Source organism: Tinamus guttatus, unplaced genomic scaffold, assembly GCF_059628265.1.
Source record: "Tinamus guttatus ecotype Peru unplaced genomic scaffold, ASM5962826v1 Tinamus_guttatus_pri_ptg000287l, whole genome shotgun sequence".
Classification (NCBI taxonomy): Eukaryota; Metazoa; Chordata; class Aves; order Tinamiformes; family Tinamidae; genus Tinamus; species Tinamus guttatus.
In genome coordinates, this window is record NW_028288821.1 from 13,640,334 (window position 1) to 13,652,289 (window position 11,956).

General features: G+C 49.1%; 1 pseudogene; it reads right to left on the bottom strand.

Annotated features, from left to right (window-relative positions):
* Nucleotides 1–2,640: 2,640 nt before the first annotated feature.
* Nucleotides 2,641–10,488, bottom strand: LOC104568127 (uncharacterized; annotated as a pseudogene).
* Between the last annotated feature and the right edge of the window lie 1,468 nt (nt 10,489–11,956).

The window sequence follows — 11,956 nt, forward strand, 5'->3', positions numbered from 1 at the left end:
AACATCAAGGCGGCAAATGCACATAACGAATAAAATAAAAGCTGCTTTACCCATGGTGCTCCCAGTAACCAAGACCATAAATCACCAGTCGAGCCGTTCCATGATTGAATGGGAACATGGGCCTGTTTCCTAATATCTGTGTTCAGCTGAAGAACTACTTCACTGACATCATCTATTTCCAAGCAACAACTGGAGACATTTAGTTTCCCACATACTCCTCCCTCTTCAGCTAGTAAAAAATCCAAAACCATGTGGTGTTGAATGATTGCAGTGTCCATCTATTGAGACTGTTGAGTTAAAAGGTCTATAGCAAGGGCATTTTTATTGGTAATAATTTCCCAGATTGCTTGCAATTGGATTAGGCGGTTCAAATTGTAAATCGGTTCTCTTGTCCCTGGTACTGGTTCACTGGGATTCCAAGTAGCAGGCCCATAGTGCTTAATTATTCTTTCAGGAGGCCACTCATTTTCTCCTCACTTTTGTGTTCCACCTATATTAACCTCAAAAGATCGCTTGTCACGGGCAACACTTCTGTCACCCAAATTATCATATAGTCTTATTTCTGATCGAGGACTACCTGTCTCTGGAAGAAGGCAAAGCAGAGGTTGGATAATTCCTATATAGCAAACCCCTGACCACTTTGCTGGTAGTTGTTTGTAGGCAGTATGTCTACAATTCCAGTAATGGCCCTTTTTGGCCTTGGCACCATCCGCAAATGGTACTGCTGCAACTTTTGAGAATTGGAAATAAGTCATGTTATCATTTCCCAAAGGGCTAAAAAAGGTGCTCGGGTGGTTATTTATCCAGACAGTGCAATACCAGGCACCAGTATTGTTCTCCCACTCACAGATTTGGCTGTAAATTTGGTTTCCAGACCACCGAAGGACCAAGGTTTCATTTTTGTTTGACCAAAATCCCTTAAACCCTTTGTTGTGCTTGTTTTATTTAAGCCACGTCGATATATAAACACCTCTGTTTTAACTGACCAACTTATATGTGAGTGTCCATTGACATTTGCTTTCGCCTACATCAGCCCCGCCCTTCCAGGTGCGATTCAAGCAATATTTTCCCACAGTAGGAAACGGAATTGACCATGTTCCACTATCATCCCAGGTGGTGTTATCAGTTTTGCTATAATTGCTGACGATTTGTACTGGAGTGAGGGATGTAGAGGTTCATGGCCAGCTTGACAACCCTAGATGGCCTCCACAAACCCAACAGTGACTCAGATTAAAAGTTCAGTTTACAGCTCTTGCTAACAAAATAGATGGATCATATAGATTGGGAGAATTCAGGAGAGTTGGCTTCTCTTCACTCTTATAGATAAATCCCCCAAACAGTATAATTAAAAATAACATAAGCATTTTAACCAAATTATATTACTGTCAGCATCTGCTTCACGTCTTCCATGGGCGCGTTTAGGTCACTTCCTTTCTCCTGAAAACAAAAGACAAACTCGCTTCTCGGGTTAGAAAGAGGGAACAATCCATTTAGTGTCAATCTTATGAATTTTCCCATAGACATTTTTTGCCTTCTAGGTGTATTTGTTTAATAAGGTTTTATGGGTGCAATTTGAAACACAGGAAGTTCCACCTTCATGGGAGGAAGAACTTATTCACTGTGAAGGTGACAGAGCACTGGAACAGGCTGCCCAGAGAGGTCGTGGAGTCTCTTTCTTTGGAGATATTCAAAAGTCGCCTGGATGCAAGGGGTTTGGACTAGATCATCTCTAGAGATCCCTTCCAACCTCAACCATTCCGTGATTCTGTGTCCAGCTCTAGTGGTACCACCCCCACGGTTGGGAGTTCAACCAAGACAGGTTGTTCTGGGGAATGAGATGGATTTCTAGGGTGATCAGGGTCATGTGGGGCTGGTATGATCGTTGGAGCTTTTGGACAAAATGCTGTGATCTTTGGACCTCCATTTATTCTCCAGAGGCTGTTAACGTTGGTCATCGCATCCCACACCCACTCAGCCCATTCTGGCTCATGCGGTTTTAACAGACCATTTGTTCTTTCCATGACTCCATTCATTTGTGGGTAATATGGAGTATGAAACACGAAATTTCCTCCTTGGCTGCCCACTCCTGGACCACTTTGCCTGTAAAATGTGAGGCATTATCTGATTGAATTGACTGCGGTTTGGGGAAAATTCCAAACTATTCTTTCAGAGCCTTTATCATGTTTTCTCCTATTGCCTTAGCACATTAGCTTGCACTAAACCGGACACTATCTCTACACCCACCAGCATGTAGTACTTTCCCTCTGACCTTCGAAAGGGGCTGATATAATCAATCTGCCAGGCCTCCCACAGGCCTTTTCCCTCTCTTAAGTGCAGGGAGGCACCCACCAGAGGGTGTCTGCCCAGACAGGAACAGCATTGTTTGCAAGAAGATACACAAGTTTTATATTCCTCCCTAGTAACTGGCTATCCTTGGGCTTGTGCCTCACAAAATAGGTCCTTAACTCCTGAATGTTTCCATTTGACATATAGCCATTCCAACAAACCTTACCAATTTTCTGCTATCTGGGTGCTTTGTAGGGGAGCCAACCAGGCTAGTTCATCCACCTTGGCATTCCATCGACTGAAATTATGAATTATGACTGGAACTCTGCTGGAATTACGACCTCAGAGTGACCCTCAGTCTTGAGCCTTGCCGGGAGGTGATTGCTGTCCACTAACCTGTTCTGCAGCCCGTACGATCCTGGTTTGAGTTCTTTGGGACAATTTGCCAACAGGTCCATATTTTTTCCCAAAATTAATCAACTCCTGGGCTATCTCTCTCCATGTCCCTACTTTCTTCTCTGGCCCCCAGTCAGGGGTCACTGTCCCCTCCAGAGCAGTGGTAATTCTTTCTCCATCGAGGATGTTTTGAATCCCCCTTGCAACGGAATCCCAATGGGTTTCAGGGAGTCAGAAAATCCTTCTATCAGGGGGGTCTTCTTCTCTGGGTCCACAGGCAGCATCACTGGAGAACCCTGGTTGGGCTTGAGCTCCCAATTATACAGCATCTGGAGACAGTCTGCCTTTTGCACGCTTTCCACTAACTGATCCACCGTCCCTGTTATGGCCAGGGCATCTCCCCTCTCCAAGGGATTCAGGCCTCTGGCCCAATACACAGCTGTCTGAGTCAATGACCATGGTGCTAGGTGATCACTGGTGGTCAGAAACACACCCAGACCCCAATATCCTTCTGCTTCTTTCTCTGATGACAAGATTCCATCCCCTCCTGACAAAGACACTCTCCACACATACTCCATCTCTGATTCCTTTGCAGATCTTGTGAAATCTTTTCTCAGCTTTGCTAATTCAGTGGTGGCAAGTGGGACTTCTTTGGAGATAACCTGAGGACAGTCATCACTATCATCCTCATACACATACTCTGTTTTAATCAGTGGACACATATCGAGGGGGAGGCTTTCTACAGTTTCTTTGGCCTTACGCAAATCTCCCTGGGGATAATTTTGCTATATCCCTTTCTCTGCACACGTCATTTCTACTTCTGACAGTGTATCTACTTTCCTCAAAAGTTGATTCCTCAGCCCTTTCTTGAATACCATGTTTTGGTCCCTTTCCTCCTCCAACAATTGCTTGTTTTCCTTTAACTGTTACTGCAGAGCATTTACTGCCACCTGCAGGTAATCTATCAGAGTATCAGCTTGACAAACCTGCTTTCTCTCTTCCACCGCAGCTGCCAGACTTGCTCCGAGCACTGCACAAATCATAGCTTTTACCTTCTCCCTCTTGACTTTAGCTTCCTTCTGCAATACTCCTAACCTATCTACCACACTCTGCGATTGAAACCAATGGTTCTTTGCCCAATCTTGTCCCTGGAGTGAGGGGCAAGATCAGTGCGCCTTTAAAACATCATAGTTTATCTATTCCTTCAACCCATGAGGGCACATCACCACAAGCATTGGCTGCCTTCTGAGTGGCCATTTTCCTAAAAAAGGATTATCGTCCTGAGAGGGTCACACCTTAACACCAATTTTCCCCTATATGCTCCCAGGAAGCCACACCTTATTCTAACACAAAAGTTTCACAACAAGGTGGCACAGCACACTCATTTCCAGGCATACTGTCCATGATGCCAATAAAATGTCCCAATCCACTGTTTGGGGAGGTTTCGATATCATCCCAAGAGCAAGATTAGGACACAAATGGGGTCAAATGCTGTACAACTTTGTAAGCTCTAAATCTCATAATCGTGATAGGACAGAGAGAAGAAGAAGGGAAAAAGGAAGATAAGCAAGAGAAGAAAGACAGGCCCGTAGTTAGCGGTGTCTCCCAGAGGTCAATCTTTGGTCCAGTCCTGTTCAATTTATTCATCAATGACCTGCATGAAGGCACAGAGTGCTCCCTCAGCAAGTTTGCTGATGACACGAAACCGGGAGGAGTAGCCGATACCCCAGAGGGCTGCGCTGCCATCCAGAGGGACCTGGACAGAACTGGACAACTGGGCAGTGAAAAACCTCAAGCAATTCAACAAGGCCAAGTGCAAGGTTCTGCACCTGGGGAGGAATAACCCCAGACACCAGTACAGGCTGGGGATTGACCTTCTGGAGAGCAGCTCTGCAGAGAGGGACCTGGACATCATGGTGGATGACAAGTTGACCATGAGGCAGCAGTGTGCCCTCGTGGCCAAGAAGGTCAATGGGATCCTGGCGTGCATTAAGAAGAGCATCTCCAGCAGGTCAAGGGAGGTGATCCTGCCCCTCTACTCAGCCCTGGTGAGGCCGCATCTGAAGTATTGTGTCCAGTTCTGGGCTCCACAGGACAAGAGGGATGTGGAGCTGCTGGAGAGAGTCCAGCACAGGGCCACAAGGATGATCAGGGGCCTGGAACATCTGCCCTATGAGGAGAGGCTGAGGGAGCTGGGCCTGTTCAGCCTGGAGAAGAGAAGGCTGAGAGGGGACCTGGTCAGTGTATATAAATACCTCAAGGGAGGGAGTGTAGAGGATGGGGCTGGCCTCTTTTCAGTGGTGGCCACTGACAGAACTAGAAGAAATGGCCACAGACTGAAGCACCAGAAGTTCCACAGGAACTTAAGGAAAATTTTCTTGACATGAGGGTGACAGAGCACTGGAACAGGCTGCCCAGAGAGGTTGTAGCATCTCCCACTTGGATGCAATCTTGTGCCACGTGCTCCAGGTGACCCCCTGTGTGGGGGATTGGACTAGATAACCTCTAAAGGTCCCTTCCAACCTTAACGATTCTATGATTCTAGGAAGCAAGTGGGCGAGATGCAGCAAGATTAGTTACCATCACCACCAGCCCAGCTACATTTCGTTGGCTCTGCCTCAGTGCAGGTGATGATCCCTTGAAGGAGAGTTCAGGAAAAGAAGCCACGCCAGAGGGAGGAATATGCAGTTCTTTTATTGTTCTGGTTTTTGAAGAGTGCACCCACTTTCTTGATTTTTTTTGGTACGTGTTGTTTGTGTTGTACATGCCGTGTGCCCTGGTGCTCTTCTTCATCTGACTCAAGTGCAAGTGCAGCTTCGTAAGGCACTGCTGAGAACGTCATTGTTTGGGTCTTGAGCAGATATCACAGTCTTACCAGGAACAGGATGCTGAAGTAAATGGTGTGGCAACAATGTTGAGGCAAACACAATCCAAGACAGTCTCTTACAGTCACATGCCTTGTGCCTAAGTGGCTGATAGACCCATGCTGGACAGGTGATGGTATTGTGGATTGTGAGGTTACTTCTCCTGATATGCTACTGGGACAGTACAAGTCTCCTAGGTGCTTTTGGGAGTTTTCTACATCACTTTTACCTGAGTGCATGAAATGTCAGTGGTGAACACCGGTTTGATGATGGTGATTGCGAGGTGAGTTTTGCCTGAGAGGCTGATAGGCCAGCTTAGGCTGATGATTGCTCCTGGGGGTGTTGAAATCCCTTTCGCCTCAGTGCCTGATAGGGGAATGCTAGGCTCTTGGTTGGTCTTGGTGCTTGTGACATCATGTGTGCCACAGTGGCTCTGACAAACCATGTTCTCCCTGTAATTTTCTTCAAGTCTTGCATGGCTTGGTTTAGGAAAGGTTTAGGGAGAGTAGATAAAAGGTGGAGACATCAACAATAGACAAGCATTTCTGGTTTCAAAAGGTTTTATTGTTATTATTGTTCGGTTTCCAGACTCAGTAACAGCAACATGCTCCAATCGCTATCAATCCCCAGTGACTCTCAATGAAGCCTTCGCATGCAGGAAAAGCATATCCCACAGCTCAGGCACTGTATGGACACCCTTCCCTTCCCCTTCACTGAGTGAACAAAGAGTAACAGAAGGAGTCACAATATGGAGACTTTACAGGTCTACCTCTTGTGCTGTAAAGGTGTTATTAGAAAATGTCAACTTAAGCGGGACATATGAGAATAGAGACCCACACAACTCCAGGGAGTCCTGGGCCATGATGTGGGCAAATGCTGTTCCTGGCAATCCTGGACTCGCCTGCACTTCTGTACAACAGCAGGGAAAAACCTCGATGCAAGACCCTACGGAAGAGGGATTTTCTTGGCTGCTCAGAGCGACCCAAGCAGGACTTGGGGATGTCAAAGGAAACCCAACCCAGCAACACCAAAAGCACTGCTCTTCCTGGAGACCTTCTGAAGCCCTCAGGCTGGGAGCAGGAGGGAGCATGGGGAAACAGCCGTGTGCCAGACTTCCCTCCCTCGGGCCTTCAGCTTCACAGCTTGTCACAGCTTCAAGGAAACTCCCCAAAATCAACATTTCCTATGACCCTGGTGCATAGAGGAAACTGAGCACACACAGAGGAGACAGGGGGATAGAAAGGGGAGAGACCCCAGAGTGCAGAATGTGGCTCCCTGTGCCACAGACAGGATGCTAGAGGCCAAATAAGCAACCCAAAGAAGTGAGTAAAGGCATGCTGCCCTTTGTAGTGACTTGGAAAGCCACATCTCTGACAGCATTCAAGGGGGATGGAATCTCCCTTCTGCCAGATTGGGCCCAGAACCTGCAAAGACTAGGAAGAGAGGAATGTTGGTTGTAGGCATGCTCACAAGCTTCAGCAGTTGGGGAGCTGGGAGACAGTCATCTCCCCGACTTGTGAACAAGCCGAAATGCAGCTCCTGAGGCTGGCAGTGCCTCACGGGCTCCGTATGGGAGGCTGCACAGCAGCACTGCACTGGGGTGGGGGTGCTGTCCTGAGGCACCCAGGGTCAAAGTGGGGCAGATCCAGGGTGCCGAGACTCTACAGATCCCAAAGACAGGCAGGGTGCCAGGAGAGTCCAGGGTGCTGGGAACCATATACAGGGGACAAACACGACCTGGATGTGTCAAGGAAAATCCCCAGGACTAAGTAAGGTCCAAGGTGAGAAATGGCTTTCCTCAGGATCAGAGAAAGGGAAGCTGGGAAATATTCATGGGATATGAAGAACCTGGCATGAGTCATGGTTTGGGAGCCTGGCAGGAACCAGGCTCCCAGCTAAAGTCCTCTGGAAGGAAGGAAGATGTTAAGGGCATGACTGCTTTTTCCTGACAGAGCATCTCTAGCTCAAGTAGCACAGACCAAGGAACCTTGCTGAGCACGTTTAAAAGCACAGGGCCTGTGGAGCCTGTTTCAGGAGAGTAGATTCCTTGAGCCTGCAGTAGGGCGTCCAGTGCCCTGCACAGGGCAGCTCCCAGCACAGGAACCATCTTGGAGCCTTTTCCAGGTAAGTCTGGGTTACATCTAAGGAGGGAGCTCTGAGCATCTCTCTGTGTCTCTGGGCCACAGTTTGGCCGCATTCATGGAGAAAAAGCTCCTGTTCTCAGCCTCTAGGAAGCGTCTTCCCACTGCCTCTTGTTCCCCTGCTGCCTGTGCTGCTACCAGGGCGCCTCTCTTTGCAGAGGGCACATGTGGCTGCTCCCGACCCGGCAGCTGCCCTGATGGGATGGAGGGGACCTCCATGGCGGGTGCCAAGCCCAGCACATCCCTGCTGCTGCCCGTGGCCTCCAGAGCCAGGAGTCTCCTCCAAACGCCTCCCGCAGGCAGGAGCCGCCGCTGCCCTCGTGGGCGCTCCGGTAGGAGAGCCCTCGCGGCCGGCGCTCAGTCCTGCCTGCCTGCTGCCGGCCTGCCCGGCCCTCCGAGCACACGAGCTCCTGCCAGCACTGCTCGGAGCCTGCTGCTCCCGCGGCCCCGCTCGCAGGGACAGCGGGGACCTCCCCGCCCGCCCCGGCCACGGGGCTGCTGCCGCCCCCAGTGGCCCTACCCGCCCCGCGCCTGAGCCCCGCCAGGAGCGGCCGCCACCGCCCGCCTCGCGGCTCCCATTGGCTGGCGGAGCCATCAGTCGGAGCCAGCCCTGCCCTCCCCCCGACCCCAGCCCAATGGGAGGGCCGCACCAGGCGCTGCCATGGCAACGCTGCGCCCTCCAGCGGTGCCGGCAGATCCCCCCCGGCCCGGCCCGGCCGCGGCGGCGCCATCGCGCGGGGGCCGCAGCAGCCAGGCGTCGTGTGCGGGGCCGCGCGGGGCCGCGGTGTTGCAGTGTGAAAGCTGCGGGAGGGGATGTCAAATACTGTGTTAGCCAGACGCCTGACTGGCAGCATCGGATTCACGAACAGTCTGTCGACCATAGGTCCGATCGCCTTCCTAAGAGCGAATCGAGCGAATCACACTACCAAATAGTGTGATCAACTCTAGGCCCGACTCTGGCAGTATCGGATTCACTAACAGTCTGTAAACTGTAGGTCTGATTGCCTTCCAAACAAGTAGTCGAGTTCACAAACAGTATGATCTGTTCAAATGCAACATTTACAAAGCAGGTTTCGGATGTCAGTACAGGAAATTCTTTACTACAGCGAGGGGTTTTTAGCTAGCTCTGATGTACAAATGTGCAGTCACCACTCACCCCAGAAGATGGCAGAGGGCTCTCAGTCTCAAGTCTCCTCAGGTGGCGTCCCAGCCCGAGGGGAGGAAAGGGGGATCAGCTGCTTGACCGATCCCAGGAGTTAACGATGGAATCTTTCATCTAACTTCTTCCCTCCGTAACTGGCTTATCTGCAGCACTGCACAGGGAGTGCAGCAGAGTTTGGCTGCAGTGTCTTCACTCTGCTCCAACCTCCATTACTCCCCTTTGCAGCTGTGAGGAGGGCAGATTGTGTTGCCCAGGGAACCCTGGAGGAGCAGAGTCTGTACGTACCAACCATCCTGGAAGTGGCAACTGTGCCTCATCCCAAGCAAGCTTCTGTAATGCCAAAACTTCTCTTAGGCCCTACATTTTCTCTAAGTTCCCCTGTTCTAAGCAATTCTTCCACTTTCTTTTTTGCTGTGTTTTTTCCCCTTTCAGATTTTTTCCTTCATTTTTCCCCTCTTTTAGCTGATAGGCTTATTTCCCCTCTTTTAGGTGATAGAACAGTAAAGATTTTTGAGATGTGGGATCATGTCCCGTACCAGATTCCTGAGCATCTTGTTGCTTCTAACCTTTTTAATGTTTGCATTTCTCTTTCTTAGTAGATTAGACAATTTTAGTGCCCCTTGTCCAAGAGATGGAGACCGTGAGCGCTCAGATGAGAAGAATGGGTACCCTGAAATGCCGAGTGGCAGCAGGATGACAATGAGTAGCTGTGGGGTCGTATTTTCCTATCAGGGCTGCCCTGCCCTGTGTGCCCTCCGCACTCCTCCCTGCCTCACTCCGGGCTCCTCCTGCTGACCCGCTCCGGGCTGAGCTGACACCTGCCCCCATCCCCGCCACCGCCTCAGAACCCAGACCCAAAACACAGGCTCCAGGCGCCAGCTGCAGACACAGTGGGAGCCTCCAGTGCTCTCCCCAACACGGAGGATGGGGCCTCAGTCCCCCAGACAGGCAATTTCACCCCATCTTCAAGTCCCCAAAAGGCACGGCTGTGTTTCTGGAGTCCCAAGCAGAGGACAGGCTCTGTTCTGAATGAAAGCGCGGAGCCTCTGGATAAAAGGTGAATAGTGGCTTTTCTTTCAAGAGCTTCCGGGGACTGTGCACAACTGCCATTACTTTGGAGTAGCAGCAGCTTCTTCTAAGTCAGCTGCACAAGAAACATTTTGCCTTCAAAATGTCAGGCCTTGCTGCTCCCCAGGGATTAAAAGGAAACCTATCCCTCACCGCTATCTGTTGAAATGCACGGTCCGGTGCGCCCGTCCTCCCTCCAGTACGGAGCAAAACACTTTCTCGAAGGAGCCTGACTATGTCTTCTTCACCGCAGCTTGCTCTTAGTAGCATGGGCCACTCAATAAACAAAAGGATACAAGAAATGTTCTCATCTGTTCCACGTGCCTGCATACAGGAGGACAACATAATCAAAATGAGGTATTACTGGACTTAATCTTCACCACATGCACTACTCCAGTACCATGAGCTTGCTTTAAAGGATCAGGAACGTACCTATTTGGGCACTAATATTCACAGAATTCATATGTACTCAGTCAAGTAGGATTCTTCATGAAAACTTCTGACAGAGTGTTGCTACCTTGACCAGCAGCTGTTCATGCTGATCCTCCAGCTCAGCTTTCTTCTGCCACATGTAGTCAAAAGTTTTTTTTTTTTTGCACATCCCACTGCCAGGGCCTCCCCAGGAACTCCTGCAGCAACCATTGGAAAGAAAAACAACTGGAGGACTTAAGCTAATTTTGTTAAAAAACCAGGAAACTAGTGCATTCTGGGCATGGTACTCAAAGAGCCAATGTTTAGGACAAAAAGAAAATTCTAATGTAGACAAGGTGGTAGTAGCCTGAGGTAGCACCTCTTTGTGCCATGCTGTGCCCTGCATACATGACAGAGGAGGCTGCCTCTCTGTGCTATAATGGTACCCAACACCAGCAAGGACACAGTGAAAAATTTAGGAGACTACAGGACTTACCAGAAGCATTTCCAATCCCTCAGGAAAACAGCTGAGGGACAGGATCACAACATGTGCAACCAGGAGCAATCATCTGCATGACAGCCTGAAATGACCAGCCTAGGGCATGGACCCCGTGGCCATTGATTATGAAGCCCATGTCAGCACTTGCAAGAAGAGGGAAAAACACATACCCGTTGAAGACAAACAGGAAGCCACAAGCCCTCTGCAATCCAGACATGCTTCTGCAGTTAGCGCTATTTCAAGGTGCTCCTTCTGCAGCTCTGTGCAATTTATATTCCCGGAAGCTGGACACAAGGGTGAAGTGCAGCTCAAAGAAAGCTACAGCAGAACTGCGCTGGCCTAAAAACTACTGCTCTCAACCACTGCACAGATAAAGCGTGCAAAATCCCGTCAAAGGATGAAGTTAGGTTAGGTACTAATGCAGCAGGTATTAATTCTGAAGTTGTATCTAAAGGGGCAAGTATTGCGGTCACGAGTTGAACGACAGCGTTCTCAGTCTCACAAATAACCTTTGGTAGAGATTGGCAGTTGGGCACAGCGGCTTCTCCACTACACAGAGGAATTAGATACTGGACAAACGCCGCCTTCGAGTGTGGAACTGTACATTTGAATGTCTGGGACATACCAGATATCTAGAGTATTTACATTTACAGTCTATCATTTCTCCTATGTCACTTCTCCTATGTGAACAGGCTCCTCCACCTTCTCAAGTTGCTATCAGACAGATGCCCTGTGAGAAAGCACAGACAGACAGACATTCAAAATGAAATTAAAAAGATTCAGGTAGCCTCAAAGTATTTGGCTGTTTTAACCCATCCTTCCCCTAAATGTTATCATTTGGGCAAATGTAATCTCTTTTGTTATCATCTACCTGTTATCACACAGGAAAAGAGAAAGAAGCAATATTTTCTTTTAAGATTAATTTCCCTAGGTGAATTTAGAGAGAAGTGCAAAGTGTTAGCATAGAAGCAAAAAATAGATCTAATTTAAATCTGTCTCCCTCTCCAAAGAAAAGAAATTCCACACTTTGCTCCCTGAGGAGATACGTCCCTCCTACTATTGACTACTGTGATTAAAAGATGAGCAACATAAAAACACAAAATGGAGAATGATAAGTGTGTGCGCGCAC